General features: G+C 36.7%; 1 protein-coding gene across 1 annotated transcript in view; it reads left to right on the top strand.

Annotated features, from left to right (window-relative positions):
• LOC149557709 (Transducin/WD40 repeat-like superfamily protein) overlaps positions 1-17,062 on the top strand; it is an 88,650-nt gene that overhangs the window by 26,427 nt on the left and 45,161 nt on the right. The window lies entirely within an intron of this gene.

Raw genomic sequence — 17,062 nt, 5'->3', positions numbered from 1 at the left:
GTGTTTTAACCTTTTACCATCAATGATTTGGGCTCTAGGGAGTTAAATGTAAGAATCAAGTGCTTTCCACGAAGTTGCTTTTGTTGAAGAATTCAGTTTTCTTTCTTTGCAGCGAGCAGTTACATTGCCAACTTGGAAACAATTTGGACATTGGAATGCCAATTTTTCAAAGTTGCTGACTTGGGTTCGGGGCCAGATTGGGGTTCAAGTTTGGATTCGTGGGTTTAGGCAATTCTTTTTTTTCCTATTTGGGTTGGTAGGTGGGTTGGTGAGTACATATAAATGTGTGTATATATATATGCATTATATATACAAAAAATAAAAGAAATGTGCATAATTGCAAAACTAAGTCATTTCATAGTATCGATATATGTTTCTTGATTATTGATTGATGCCAAATGTTAGAGTTAAACATTAAATACTCGCTCATTAATCTTTTTTCATGATTTTAAAGAAAATAATACATTGAATTACTAAATTGCAAAATGAAATTTCAAAACATAGACTAGTTCATCAAATAATAAAGTTTGAAACATAATGATAAATGAGTAAATGACAAATGTTAAATAGTTTACCAATGATCAATGATTATAGTATCAAATATCCTTCAAGGTCAAATGGTTCATCAAAAACTGAGGGATCAATGGCTTCATCCTCGCCTGCAACTATATCTAGATCCTCATCATTGGAACCAAATCGGTTCCACTAGTCCCGGATGCTGCCATATCCTCCTCAACATCTAGCAATGTAGCTCTAGCTAGATCTCAGACGGTCATTTACAAGTTAGTAGACTCAGGTAATACATCCCACAACTTCTTAGGCTGGGTCTTGTATTTTGGATCCTTGCCTGATAGGAGGTGCCAGTTGTTGTGAATATATACCAAGTCCTCTGCTTTCTTGGAACTCAACCGGTTCATTGAGTGGATAAAGGAGTATGTACTCCAATTCTGCTCAGCAATAGAAGAATCGCAATCTAGGGAGACAAACAACAAAATTTAAAAAAATAGGGAATTGTAAATTGTAATACAATAAGAATTTAAGAGTGTTGATTCTACAAGCTAAGTGGCCATTAAAAAAGGAAAAAAACCTAAAAAACTAACTTGTGACAGGATTTTAATGGCAAGAGGTTGGAGGTACATATAGTCTTGCCCATGTAGGTACCACCATCCAATGGCATCCATTCTGCTTTGGTCATTGATTGTATCAGGGTCTGCATTTTTTCTTGAGACAGAGTCTGCAAACACTCTCTTAACATTTGATGCCACCTTAGGATCACTAAAGAGTCTACTCAATGCCTTCCTATACCTACTAGCAACCTTAGGATCTCTGTATGGTGGCATTCTACTAGGAATAGCAAGTATCTCACCACTATAATACTTGAGAGAAAGTGCATATGCGAGGAAGTGTAAAGTTGTAGTCATCTTGTTTCAACAATGTAGAACAATTGACTCCACCTTTTTGTACAAGGTGTCCTCAAGATCCTGCTCTCTCCTATGAATGACCTGGGATGTCAAATGATGTTCGTGTAAGTTATCTTGATGTTGTGTTAATTAACACTAAAAATCAAAATCTTTCAATAAACAAGGATAAAGTATTGTATAAAAATTTAAACTTACTGTTTTGACTCTCTAGCATGGTGTCTGTGGCATCGTGGATGTCCCCCAAACAAGACTTATCAGTGTCGGAAAACCGAAGCATAGACATGATGAGCTCGGTTAATTCTAATACATAATCCACCGGACCCCACCAATCATCACCCTGGATCATTGCCTTAACCTTTTGAGCCCCTTTTGTATTGGATTGCTTACATACACTCCATTGGTTGCTAATAACCATTTGAGACAATGCATCTTTCACCCTCACAAGTCGTCTAAGGACGATTTTGTGTGAAGCAAACACATTTCGAATATGTAAACAGCACAAAAAACTTTCTTTTTAATTATGTAAAGTATGACAAAATGATAAATGAAACTAAATAAAGTTTAAAATTTACCTTCAATAATTCCAAGTGGGAGAAAAGTTTTGAAAATTGCTTGTGACATATGGTGGTTTGTCACAAACATTTGGATCTCCTCACCCTCATACACTTTTTTCACCAATTTAATTTGGGTGCTAATTGCTTTCATCACCAAGTTCAAGGAGTGGATGTTGAATGGTGTCCAAAGGATATGATTGTATCGTGCTTCTACCAAACCACTTGCAGCTTGACAAACTTTAGCATTGTCCGTTATAACTTGGACAACATTGTCAACTCCCACGGACTCTATGGGTTCAAATGAGAATCCGAGAAATAAAATCTGCATCCTTTACCTCCTCTTCACAATCATCCGCCTTGAAAACATTGCCCATTGGGGGAGACAACAATCGCATTTATTAATGGACTGTGTTTGCAATCTTCCCATCCATATAGACAATACTCACCCCAATTTGTACCCAAGAATCTCTTATTGGTTTGAGGAGGGTTTCTACATTGTTTCTCTCACTATGCAATAAGGTGGTTCTCACCTTTTCATATCTAGGGCCTCAGTAACCACGAGGTGCTTCATTTATTGCTTCCACCATCTCTCTCCAATAAGATATCTCACTAGATTGAATGGAAGACCATTCACAAAGAGGCAACGCCCAACCTTTACATCAACAATTTCTCTCAATTCATTTTGAAATGCCATATCTAATGGGCCTCTCTTGTGGGTGGTGGTTTGGTGTGTTTGTACTTCTTTTTCATCCGTAGAAGGGGTAGGTAGGAAGGGATGTTGTCTAATGGTTGTTTGGGAGGTGGTGTTGGTGGTTTGTGCTTTGATCTTTTGTGTTTCCCCTTTGACACTAACTTATTGGCATCTTCGTGTTCTTTTAACGTGGCTGCTACTTGAGCAGCTAACAACCCCTTCTTATCTCCTTTTGAGCCCTCACACACGTCGATCCCTTTACCCCCAAGGTGTATTAAATGACATTTAACTTGGTAATAGGAGCTTTTATGCTGGGTTTTGAAAAAAATTGCATTTCCATATATACCTCCCCCTCCAACACATTGTTTAATTCTTGTATGCTTCCACAAAGGAGAACTTTTATCAATTTTAAATCTTTGGGATCCCTCCCCACCCATCGAACCCTATCTACTCATTCTTGCAATCTATAACAAAAATAAAATAAAGTATATTTCAAAACTTATACAAAAACTTGATAAATTTAGAACAATAAAAAAACTTAAAACAAACTATCAAAGAAGCAAAAGGAAGGATCAAATACATACTTGGAACACTCAACACTGATTATTGGAAGGATTTGAGATTCCACAAACAAAGTCTACAACCTTCTCCTCAAACTTGCAAAATGGGTACACCAAAATGAGAGAGCAAAATGAGAGATTTGATGAGTGAAATGTTTTTTATTAGGCTCCTTTTAGGGTTTGAAAAAAAAACTATTAAAAAATGCATTCTTTTAAGTTTTTTTTCCACTTAATTGACCCCAATGTCGCGGGTTCATGTGGCTCCTTCATGGGTCCGCATGGGTCCTCTTGGGACTGTGGTGGCCTGGGCATGGTCCAGATTTCAGATTGTGGGTCCGCGCTAGCGTAGACCAAGGCGGACCCACTATCCAAAATCCGCTTGCACGACCCCCTAGTAGACCTGAGCTCGATTACGAACTTGGATGAATATGGACCCGAACCTAGTATCTCATAGCGGCCCCCCTAGTAGACCCGAGCTCGACTACGAACCTGGATGAATATGGACCCGAACCCGGTATCTCATAAACTAAAATTGGTTTTCAAATACAATCCTCTACCTTGACCTATACCTCATTAGGCAGGTCTTTATGAATCAAACCCAATTTGACATATTACTTCTCTTCAAGGACCTCTTGCCATAGTGATATCACTTGATGAAGACCTAGATAGGGGACTCATAGTGGTCCCCCAGCAGACCTGAGCTCGACTACGAACCCGGTATCTCATAAACTAGAATTGGTTTTCAAACACAATCCTCTACCTTGACCTACATCAGGTAGGTCTTTATGAATCAAACCCAATTTGACATATTACTCCTCTTCAAGGACCTCTTGCCGTAGTGATATCACTTGATAAAGACCTAGATAGGGGACAATGTCCAGTTGTCCCATTTGAGACTCCGGAGTCCGAACATTGCCTTTTGCGCCTCGCATGGTGATATAGATCCCTCTTCTTTAAGCCGATGCAGCCCTAAAGCCTATAAGATGGGTACCCCTGTGTATAATAGGTTGCAAGCAATCTCACCTACTATCATGGTGGTTGTGTTTATTGGGTGTAATGAGAATTATCAACATTGAAACTCCTAGAAGGGATGGGCCCAAGAGAATTGCATTTGATGCATCAACCTCACTAGGACAGGAAAATGAGGGGAAGTAACATTGTACCATAGGTCAATATTTGTGTTGGGAAATTTCAAGAAGCATATGATGTCGATGTCCACAAATTTTGGTAAGGTGATTTAATTGAATTAATTGATTAAGCTGTGCAAAAATTAGTATTATTTTAGAAGGGATGGCCTCGCAAATATCAAATATGGCCTATTCTTCTAGATATATCAAAGGCTGGGTGTCTGAGGATGTAATCCTTCACCGGATTGATAAGGGTTGGACAAAAAATTAACTGTTTCAAGGGTGGATTCAATGAGGATTCATATTTGGACAAAATTTGTAGTCTCCTTTGGCAACAATTTTTTTGAGTACGGGAGATTAAACGCCTGGTTTGATTTAAGAGATTTGTCTATATTAAATTCATTTTGTTGGAGTACATATTGAAAGATGGAAAGAGGTTGAGTCTCCTATCTCTTATGCATTTACAGTGGGCAGTTTGGAGTATGCAACATGGATGAGTATGCAGCATATTGTTGATTGTCAGTTTTGAATTGTGAAGAGGCATTGTCGGTAGGAAAATTGATAAGAGACGATCATCACTTTCCCAAAAGGAGACATAACATTTCCAAAATTTGGGATCCATTGATCAGTTGATAGTGGAAATGCTTCAGAACAACAGAGTTTCAGGTTTCAGTTATGCTGATTGCATTAGAGTCGAGCAGTGGGATTATATAGCGACATTCATATTGGATGATTTGGGATCCTAGTGGTTTTAAGTGTAGAAATGAATTGCTTGATGGCAAGCAATGTTCGGGTCGGGAGGACAGTGACGTCTCCAAATTTTGGTCAAGTGACTTAACTAGATAAACTGATTAAGTTGTCCAAAAGTTAATATTATTAAATAAAATAATTTAGAATAAAAATAATAAAATAATATAACAGTCACCTTATTCAATGCGGCATTGCAAATGTCAAATATGGCTAGTCTTCTAGATAGCGGTTAGAGGTCTTTATAAGGTGGTTGACAGGCTGTAGTAAGGCATGGCATTGCATTATGACTTTATGAGAAATTACAGTATATGAGAGGCTGGGTCTATGAGGATGGAAAACCTGGAGCAGATTGACAAGGGTCAGATGAAAACTTAGATTCGTGTTTGGGCAAAATTTGTGAAGTCTCATTTGGAGACAAATTTGTAGAGTTACGTTTGCTCTCTTGGAGTCCATATTGAAAGACGGAACGAGATCCAATATTTTTATTTTAATAATTCAATATTTTTAGAAATGTTTGCCATTGGTGTCTCATATTGAAGTCATTGATAGAAAACATATGATAATGATGGAAGTATAGTCTAAATCATTTAGAAGTATATAGACAGCGATTCTTAAGAAGAATAATTAAATGATCAGCATAACGATAATGATCATTGAGTTTGTACAAAGTAGCTCATGAGAAGTTGAATTATTACAGCAATCAGAAAAAGGATTATGCATCGATTATGACAGTTGACACTAATACAGCAATCAGAAAAAGGATTATGCATTGGTTATGACATTGAAATTAATACGGCTATCAAACAAAGGAAAAGATCTGCTAATATCTATCAGACAGCAGATGAAACTAATAAAATATAATATTAATAAAAGAAAATATAAACAGAGGATACAGAAACAATAATATTTTGTTAAGACAAAACATTAGAACAAGCAGTAACTATAATATGAGAAGCAATTAAAAATAAAAGCAACTTTATGTTATGACAGCGAGGACCAAAAGTAGTGGCTATACTTAAAACAGTGATAACAATTAGCATGTATGTTTTACTCGTAAATGGAAGTAATAAAGTATAATCCAAAAGGTATGATGTGACTTGAGATCCTTTGTGTTAAGGTATTTATGAGGAGATTAATATTAAGAAGTACAAAAGATGTGACTAGTAGATGAAGGGACATGCCTCTAAGGGAGATGAGAAGATATAAGGATGTTGATTAGATGAGAAGGATGTGTATGTGGAGTATTGGAAGAAGATAGGACTGAGTACATACACCAAAGAGAGAATGCATTATAAAGTGGATTATTTCAGAAGTGTATATGAAATTCATAAGCAGATTATAAGGAAGAGGTTGTGATCCCTTTGTAACAGATTGGTGACCAAGTTTATAGCAGATTTATAGGTGGTATAGGGAACTTCATTATCGCAAGTCAGTGAAAAAAGTTTGCAGCAGACATATAGTCATCTAATAGCAGATTTAAAGCTCATTTGAGAGGAAGAAATATAGCATAAGTGGTGAAAGATAATTTATCATCCTTGTAGAGGTGGAGACTTGAATGAGGGATGGGTGCCTCTTAAATTGTAAATGAATTATTATATAAAGCAAGCATTACCCCTGCTATTTTTGCCCATAAAGGTGTCCACGTAAATATTGTCTTATTGTGTTCATTGTATTTGATCGATAAAGTTTAAATTGTCAAAAGATATTATTATATTGATTGACTGCCCACCTTCAGTATAATCACGTGCTCAACAATATTGTATTGATTTCAACTTTTACCCTTGGTGTGGATATGATTTTCTAGGGATTTAAATGTTTCATTGAAAGGATATGGTAGGGCATGAACATTATAAGTTGAATGGTTTCCAATCTGATAATGATTTCTATCACTGGCTTATGTAATAAAAAACACATCTTCCTGGCATAGGGGATGCTTGACGAGGAGGGCTATCTGCTAAAACTTCTGTATTATTGATTGAGCTTATTTATTCAGCATCTTCGTGTGAGGTTTCGTTGCTTGTGTTGGTTTATGGGACAGGGGTTTATAAATTCTACAGGCATCAAGAATTTTTCATGAGATGTCATGCTGTGCTCTTGGCTCTATCTTATTCTTTGGCATCCATACTTCTTCCTAGCTTGTGTGAGGGTGAAGGTGTGCATGTTTGGTGCATACTTGGTACAAGAATCCTTAGTTACCCATTCAGACCAGGATCCGGAAGCGCATGTAGGAAGCAGGTGTGCTATTTGGGATTTTTTGTTTTTGGGGGGAGGGGGGTGCAGATGCATATGGATGCTTGTGTGTGTGTGTACACAAAGGAATGAAAGAAACATACAAAATTAAAGCATTTGATACTATGATACTTGTAACTTCACCAACACATTCACATTCACATTGAAATTGTGATATCCCTGGCCAAAATAAATTCATATAATTAAATAATAAATAAATAAAATATTAATAATGTTAAAATTGCTATATTTATTGCATAATATATGTTAAGTATGAGAAATTCATTGCATAATATATATTAAATATGAGAACTAAATATTATTATTTAGATATAAAATATATTACAATAATAGAGAAGTCATCTATTATTAGTTAATGGTTATCTATTGTAAATATTTAATTAGCTTTAGTTTGCTTTCTCTAGAATAGAATGTTGCTATTCTTTACGATTGTTTCTTAAGGAAACATCGTCTCATTCTTTTGTATAAATTGACCGTCTGGTTTCTGTTAATAACAAACAAGTATTTACCAATTATTTCCATAATATGGTATTAGAGCTAATACTAGAACTTTTTTCGAAATTTTTTATAATTTCTTCTTGAAATTATTTGTTTAAACTTTTTCAAAATTATTTCTGTAAATTTCTCTAAAACCTGCCTAGGGTTTTTTGCTCGGAGAAATTTGAATCAGCCTAAAATTATGAACTAGGGTTTGAAGCAAATCGTGTATTTCTCTGCAAATCGTCTCCAAATTGCGATTTTTCCCTTGCAATTCGTGACTAGAAAATCACGATTTTTTCCATCTGCAAATCGTGATTTACTAGCATTTTTGGAGCGCCAAATCGCGGATATTTCTGGTCGGTCTGTATTTGCACATCATTGCCGTTTTTTTCATCACAAAACCCGTGTTTTTGCTCCACAAATTCTCATTTTGTGAGAACTCTGAACATCGCTATTTCATGGTTTTTTTGGTGTGGAAACCTGACTTTGTGCATCAAAACGTCATATTACATGCCGCCTCAGATCGATGCCTCGCTTTGCTATAGAAAATGTCTAGTTTTTGCCTCCAAAACTCCATTATTCCGCAAATCCGAACTTTCGTTGCTGCCGACTGTATTTTTTTCGAAAACCCTAATTTATGAGCTCAAAAAAATATTCTGATTTCAGATTCTTGGTGGGTTTTCAAGAGCTCAATTGGGTTGTCGTCCATTTTTTCTAGGTGCCTCGTTTTTTGTACCTCGATTTTCGAGCCAGTAGATATAGAAAATGGTAGCATATTCCCTCTGGGTTTTTCAAGCTCTCTTCTAGGTCACTATGATTTTTTTGGGTCTTCTGTCTTTTTGCCTTGAAGAATGTGCCTTCACAGATTTTCACAGTTTTTCATTGAAAAATGTGCCATGGCATCTCTGACAAATATTCCGCTTGAGCATAACTCCAAATTCAATGGTCGAAATTATGGCACCTGGAAGCAGCGGATCATCACAATTTTTGAATATCGGACCACCGATCAACTTGTTTTGGGTGTTATGAAGCGTCTGACTTCTCCGGGTCCTGATCAAGATACATGGGATCTGAATAATCGAGAGGTAGTGATGCTTCTCAAATTATCCGTGGCTGATAATCAGCTTTCTCAGATTCCATCGGGCAAGACCGCATCTCAAAGGTCTTCATGAGACTTCTCACAAAAGCAGAGCCTTCTTTCTGAAAAACACTTCGTTTTCTATTGTCATGGATGAGCGCATCTTGCTCCAGGCACACCTGAATTGGATTCAGGAAATCTGTGATCAGTTGCTTGCCATCAGTCGCAAGATAGAGGAAGAGGATATTGTGGTTATTACTCTTTGAAGTTTACCAAAATCCTATGAACATTTTATCGAGACTCTCAACATTACATCTGCTGGTGTTGATTTGAAGTTCATTGATCTTTGCACACTGCTGCTTCAGCAAGATCGGTGGAAACAATAGTTCGGTAGCAGCTCTAGTTCCACCTCCACAGAGCAAGCCTTTGCTGCAAAATCCTTTCAGAAGGATAAAGGCAAGTTTCAACAGCCATCCTAGTAGAATTCTTCTACTCCAACATCAGATGTTTCCAGAAAGAAGAACATTCAATGCAACTATTGCCACAAGTTTGGACACATGAAGGTTGAATGTCGGAAACGCTTAGCTGCACAGTCTAAGCAATCAAGTTTGCAACCCAAAGTGCATGGTGCAGAGCACACTGAGTAGGTGGAATCTGCCTTTTACGCCTTCATGGCTAAAAGACTTGCAGATCATGTGAAGTCGTCTGCTTGGTACATTGATTCAAGTGCCTCTCGTCATTTCACTCACCGCAGAGACTAGTTTACTGAATACCGGCCTTATTCAGAGTGTTATTTTTGGTGGCGGAGACGAGTACATGGTTGTTGACAAAGGCAACATTCAGATTCAGTGTGTTGGGCAAATCTCATATTCCTTGATGTGTACTACGTTCCAGGGATGGAACTAAATCTACTCTCAGTGAGTTAGTTGCTGTGACATTCTCCACACTTAGTCACCTTCAGTTCACAGTAGTGCACCATCATTGATCGGGCGACTAAGTCTATTGTTGCAGTGGGTCTTGAGGATCATGGTCTTTTTAGACTTATTGATTTTGGTGATTCTTAGGATTTAGCTATGGCTGCTCGGTGGTCTTCTATTAGCACATTTTGGCATCAACAATATGGGCACTTAAATGTGCATTATCTCTCATAGCTTGCTCGGGATGAGCTTGTTCTTGGATTGTGAGAGATTCAAACTCAACAACTTGGAGTTTGTGACGCATGCCAGATTGGGAAGAAACATTGCACACCGTTTACCAATGGTGACTCATGGTGAGCTTCTTAGGAACTTCAGCTTGTACATGCTGATATCTGTGGCCTTATGGTGACTCCCTCTATTCTTGGGTCTAGGTATTTTCTGTTGTTTGTTGATGATTTTAGTAGAAAAATGTGGGTGTATTTCCTTAATAAGAAATCAAATGCATTTCCTATATTTCAGAAGTTTAAACCTTTAGTTGAAAAAGAGTATGGGAAATCTATTACTAGTCTTAGATCAGACAATTGGGGGGGGGGAATTTGTTCTAATGTTTTCTCCAACTTCTTGGATACACATGGCATCAAACGCTAGTTAATCACACCCCAAACGACTCAACAGAATAGTGTCGTTGAACGTTGGAACAGGACAATCACCAAGATGGCTCGTTCCATGCTCGAACATGGACATGTTCTAAAGCAGTTTTGGGCAGAAGCAGTTAACATTGTAGTTTATCTGCTGAACCGGTCACCCACAGTGGCGATCAAAGGTAAAATTCTAGAAGAGGCCTGGTCAGGTCGCAAGCCTAGAATCAATCAGTTGAAGGTTTTTGGCTCCCTTACTTTTGTTTGGATTCTTGATGCGTCACACACCAAGTTGGATGCCAAGAGTCAGAAACTCATGCTTGCTGGATATAGTAGTCTTCACAAAGCCTACCGCTTGATCAATGTTGAGACATCTCCTCTCATCTATAGTTGAGATGTCTTTGATGAGTAGCGATGACCATTCATGCCTGTTTCCCCTGCTCCTGATCCAGCAGACCAGCCTATGATGGCTCATGATTTGGGAGTTCGGCTTCCATTAGGTCCACCTGATGGGAGGGCTCCAGTAGCTCCTGCAGCTCCAGTTATTCTACTGATACTTGTACAGACACCTCCAGCTTCTCTTGTAGGATCACCTCGCTTTGTAGATGCTTCACTTGAGTTTGATCTAGATTATTTTGATGAGGATCCTGTTGATCAAGCATCTCCTGGTACTAATGTTGGTCATTCTCCTACCTGGCCTAAGTGGTGGGTTAAGATACTTGCTGATCTTCGTGATGATGAACTCATTAATGGGAGAACTGCTCGGAAAAAGAGCAAATCTACAGAGTCTATTAACTTTGCTCTCATGGCCAACATTCACAATGTGTTTGAACCTCAAACATATTCCGAGGCTAAAGGAACTCCAAAGTGGGAAAAGGCCATGATATTTGAACACTAGAGCTTGTTGAAGAACAACACCTAGGTCCTTTTTGATCTTCCACCAGGTAGGAAACCTATTGGTTGCAAATGGGTCTACAAAATCAAATACAAATCGGATGGTACTTTGGATAAGTACAAAGCTTATTTAGTGGCGAAGGGCTTTTCTCAGTGTCAGGGTGTTGATTATGAGGAGACCTTTGACCCTACTGCAAAGATGAGCACCATCAGATTAGTCCTAGCCACGACAACATAGTTTGGCTGTAATGTTCATTAGATGGACGTCAAAAGTGCTTTCCTAAATGGTGATCTCCATGAAGAGGTTTACATGATGCAGCCTCCTGGTTTCAAGGTTGCTGGTAAAGACCATTAGGTTCTCAGAGTGGTAAAAACTCTCTATGGCTTGAAGCAGGCCCCTTTGAAGTTCTTCAGACTCAAATCTGTACATCAAGACTGCTGACAGTGACATCATCCTTCTGATTATTTATGTGGATGATCTGATCATCACTGGCAGTTCGACATCTTTGATTCAGGGAATCAAACCGAATTTATGCTAGTCTTTTGATATGACTGACCTTGGGCTCATGCATTATTGCCTAGGTGTTGAAGTTTGGCAGTAGTCTTCTGGTATATTCATCTCTCAGTCCAAATTTGCCAGGGCCCTGTTAGACAAATTTGGTATGGAGGATTGCAAACCAACATCTACACCTGTGGAGAAAGGTCTCAAGTTATCAACAAAGTCTGATTCTCCTTCTGTTGATGATACTACATACAGGCAACTAGTAGGCAGCCTCATCTACCTCTCTGCTACTAGCCCTAATATTAGCTTCACAGTCAACTATATTTCTCGCTTTATGATAGCTCCTAAGGCTGATCATTGGATGCCAGCAAAGCCTGTGCTATGTTATGCGAAGGGCACTTCAGATTATGGACTTCTGTACTCACGAAGTTCTAATCCTAAACTCAGTGGGTTCACAGATTCAGATTGGGCAGGCTTTGTTGATGATAAAATGTTAGCATTTGGATATGTGTTCAGTTTGGGATCCAGTGTAGTCACATGGACCAGTAAGAAGCAACAGACAGTTTCTCTCTCTTCTACATAGGCCGAATACAGAGGGACTGTTAAGGTAGGATGTGAAGCTGTTTGGCTTCATCAGATGCTTGGGGATATGCAGATGTCATCAGTAGGACCGACTACTTTGTTTATTGATAACGAAGGCGTTATCAAGTTAGCACGAAATCCAGTCTTCCATGAATGAACCAAGCATGTGGATGTTCATTGTCATTACATACGACAGCTGGTTGAAGATGGGACTATAGATTTGCAGTATGTTCCTACCACAGATCACACTGCAAACATTCTCACCAAGCCTCTTGGTCCTGATAAGTTTGTCAAATTTAGAGGACAGCTTGGTGTTCTAGATAGATTAACCATTAAGGGAGGGTATTACAATAATAGATAAGTCGTCTATTATTAATTAATGGTTATCTATTGTAAATATCTAATTAGCTTTCTCTAGAATAGAATGTTTCTATTCTTTATGATTGTTTCCTAAGGAAACATCATCTCATTCTTTTGTATAAATTGACCGTCTGGTCTCCATTAATAAGCAGCAAGTATTTACCAATTATTTCCTTAATAAAGTAAATATATTATGCAATATTATTAGTATTAATAATAACGTATTAATAAGAAATATAATTTATATTATTATTAATATAATATACATTATGTTAGTAATATAATATATATAATTGATATGCTTCAATTATTAATGAAAAGACATGACTATTAAAATGAAGAGTGAGTATATCTATATATATATAGAATAATATAACTTTGAGAGGGCATGAATCAGATAAGAGGAAATATAAATTTTTGGTCTGTAAAAATCTGAAAGAAAAATCCTTTAACAAATAATTTAATGATCTAATAGGGGACATTAGGAATGGTATCAGAGCAGGTTTTCCTGCCAACCTGTAAGATATGAAGACTAGTCATTATAGAGACATATTTTGGTGAATAACTTTCTCAGGAGCAGCTGGCAGGCTTGACACCAACATGGCGTGGCCTTGAGCCTTCGGAAAACAAGAGTGAAGTTTTGTTATCATATTGGGGTAGGAGTGTTCTAGTAGGAAGCAAATTTTGAAAACGGTGAAAGGATTAGCCGCAGGCATTAGGTGAAGAGTTTGCAACATTCTGAAACTATTTCAGGAAAATGTACGACCTTCTAGAAGGTTAGTCTAATCCTGTTGTTAGAACTTATTTGCAAAAGGATTGCTTAGAATTGGGACTCACAGTTAGTTTTGGACGTTAAAGTGCAATTGAAAAACAAAACAAAAATATCATGGCCTCTATATTCATATCAATTGAGTGGAGATTGTGAACAAGGGAAGAGAGGACATTGTAAAAGGACCATGACTAATTGTATAATGTGAGCCGCTTGTTCATGCTAGATCGATAGTGTGCACTTAGACGGGAAATGTTGACAGTAGCGTTATCTATGTCCGTATTGAAAAATATACTCAAAATGGTATACAATCAACCGTTGCTAGCCAAGAATATCAGCGGAGGAAAATTCTTTTTTTTTTCTCTACAAATGCATTGTCTTAGGTTTAATAAATTTTAGATGGAAGGAGATTATTTTAATGATACCAGGCCAATCCACGACAAGCTCCACATCATTATTTTAAGGATTTGTTGTGAAAACTATTATCAAAATTTTGAAAAGAAAATTCTTAGAGACGAAAAATCTATGATGCCAATTTAATGTAAACATTGGAGAGACGGAAATGTTGGTGTGCATTTATTTATTCCCTTCGATGCTTTAATGGGAATGGGAAACCATTGTGAGTGGCCATGAATATATGAAGTTCTAAATAAAATTAAATGCAATGCCAAACTATAATCAGGTCTTTGGAATAACCTGATATTTGTGGTGGAGACTGGATGAGCTTTATAGAACTGGTTGGAGTTTGTTCATATTGTCGCAATGCACAAGGTCAAGCTTACATGTATAATGGTTAAAAAAATTGTAGAATAGCACAAAGTTTCTCAGAAACAATTATCAGACACCTGAACTTGCCCACAAAAGATTTCAAAGGTAATATTTACAGGGAAAAGATTGATAAGCAAAATCTGTCTTCCTTTATCATTATAACAATCGTAAAAGAACATGGAAATGAGCAAAAACTGAATGTGCAAAGCATTTGAAAACAATAGACCCAATTTGGTCAGAAGTTGAAATATCCAAGGCTCGCGGAAATGGAAATATTGGACTGGAGACTTCTGTGTAGCCGGGAATGTCTTCTTCAAGCAAAGTTAATTAATTTTGGGTGTAGGGGATTTGTCATATTTAATGCTGGAATGAACTTTCTTTGTCCAGAAGATAGAAATGTTGATACTCAGAGCCAGACAAACTCATTGAGCCATGGAGGACCCAATGCATGAGATTTTGAAGGATAAATTGCTGAAGATTCAAAAGAAAAGCTCTTATAGCATTAATCGAGGTTGACGTAACGTCAAGAGGGTGCAAAAGAAACAAGTGTTGTTAAGAGAATTATTATGTTCTACGAGAAGTAATTTGGTGAAAGAGATAATTAATTCTGGAAATTACCTTGTGTTGGGTGAAAATAATTGAATTTTTCTGTTGGAGATTAACAAAGGTTCTTAATTGATTCTGGAATTGAACGTAGTTTCAAGGAATGAACTGAATGCAACTGTAAACTGCATTGTGTGGAAGGGTCTGGTCTCATAAATGACGACTTTGTTTGCAGTTATGATTCTTTGCAAGCAAATTGAATACAACAAATAGGAACATAAAATAAAAAGGAATTTGGATACAGTTACCCAAAGAACGACTAAGACTAATCTGCAGAGTTCAAAGCACAGTTGCTGGGGGAAAGATCGGTGAGTCTGCCATCCGCAGGCTTAAAGGAAATTATTGTACAAATAGTTGTTTGTGTCTGGTATAACTAAGAAAATTCAAGAATAGAATGCTCATAGCAGATGCTCTAAAACATTATTTTTACTTGGAAATATTCAGGTAAGCACTTAGACATCCTTTGTATGAATATTAACTTGATGCATAAATTCATACTCTTTATAATGCTGAATTAGAAGAGCAAGATATGGTATAAGTCTATTTAATCCAACCAATAGGTCATTCCAAGATGGGTAAGGATCAATGTCCCTAAAAGATGCCTTGAGGATTAACCAAGATGCATCAAGTTGCCTTGAGGTTATTCCAAGATGGGATTAAGGGCTTGGATCCATAGAAACCTTAAGAAATCCTGTTGATACTTGGTTTTAAACACCCTCGACATGCTTCCTACTTAGTATCATAATCTTTTTAATTCACATATAGTTTATTACTTACCTATAAAGGTAGCTTTAGATGAGAGAACAAAGGTGTATTCAGGCTAGTCCAACCAGTCAGTTATTTCAAGATGGGTAGGATCAGCGTCCCTATAGTTGCCTTGAGTTTTGACGAATATGGGATCAAGTTGCCTTGAGGTCATTCCAAGATGGAATTCTGGGCTTAGATCCACAGAAACCTTGAGGAAGACCGTTGAGTTTGGTGCCTAAGCAATCTGTTTGCATCGTAAGTGTTCTTCTCCAGTAAAGAATGATAGTAAGTGCAAAACAAAACAAGCATCCCCTAAGAAAGCCACCTTGTGTGGAATTCTGGCATTGGCTTGGAATAATTTATCTCGACTCACATTTTCTTGAAACTCATACATATACATATATACTAATGATCACTTGTGGTTGCAGGACTCTATTGAAGAAGTAGATTTTGTAAATCATCTTCTTGACTGTAGTGAACTGTAACACATTAATCAAGAATGCATGTATTATGTGTCTACATCGTGTGTTCTTCGTGTTTTCATGCATTCATGTGTTTGCTTCGTATTTTCAGGTGTCTGCTTTGTGTTTTCATGCATCCATATGTCTACTTCATGTATGCTTTGTGTTTTCATGCATTATGATGTATACTAGAATGTTCTTGCATCCAATTATATGCTTCCCATGATGGTTCTCCAAAAGTCATTTTACCTTGAGGACAAGCATAATCTGAGAGGGGAGGACTGTGATATTCCTGGCCAAAATAAATTCATATAATTAAATAATAAATAAATAAAATATTAATAATGTTAAAATTGCTATATTCATTTCATAATATATATTAATTATGAGAAATTCATTGCATAATATATATTAAATATGAGAATTAAATATTATTATTTATATATAGAGTAAATATATAATGCAATATTATTAGTATTAATAATAAAGTATTATAAGAAATATGATTTATATTATTATTAATATAATATATATTATGTTAGTTATATATATATATACATATATAATTGATATAACTAAATTATTAATGAAAAGACATGACTGCTAAAATGAAGAGTTTATATATAGAATAAAATAACTTTTGAGAGGCAATGAATCAGATAAGAGGAAATATAAATTTTTGGTCTGTAAAATTCTGAAAGAAAAATCCTATAACAAATAATTTAATGTCCCAACAGGGGATATTACAGAAATTTAAATATTCACAAGATTATAATCCATGTCGTATACGTTTATGTTCACGATTCGAATGCAAATCAGCAAATCATCACAATTACAAAATCAAAATGTAGTTCATCATTCAATGTTTATTAATCCGAATCTGAATCATGTGGATTCACAGAAAAGTCCT

Source organism: Cupressus sempervirens, chromosome 5 (genome assembly GCF_028749045.1).
Source record: "Cupressus sempervirens isolate cs-2001-9-10 chromosome 5, ASM2874904v1, whole genome shotgun sequence".
NCBI lineage: Eukaryota > Viridiplantae > Streptophyta > Pinopsida > Cupressales > Cupressaceae > Cupressus > Cupressus sempervirens.
The sequence above is the reverse complement of the archived record's forward strand: the minus strand, read 5'-3'. Positions and strand labels throughout refer to the sequence as shown.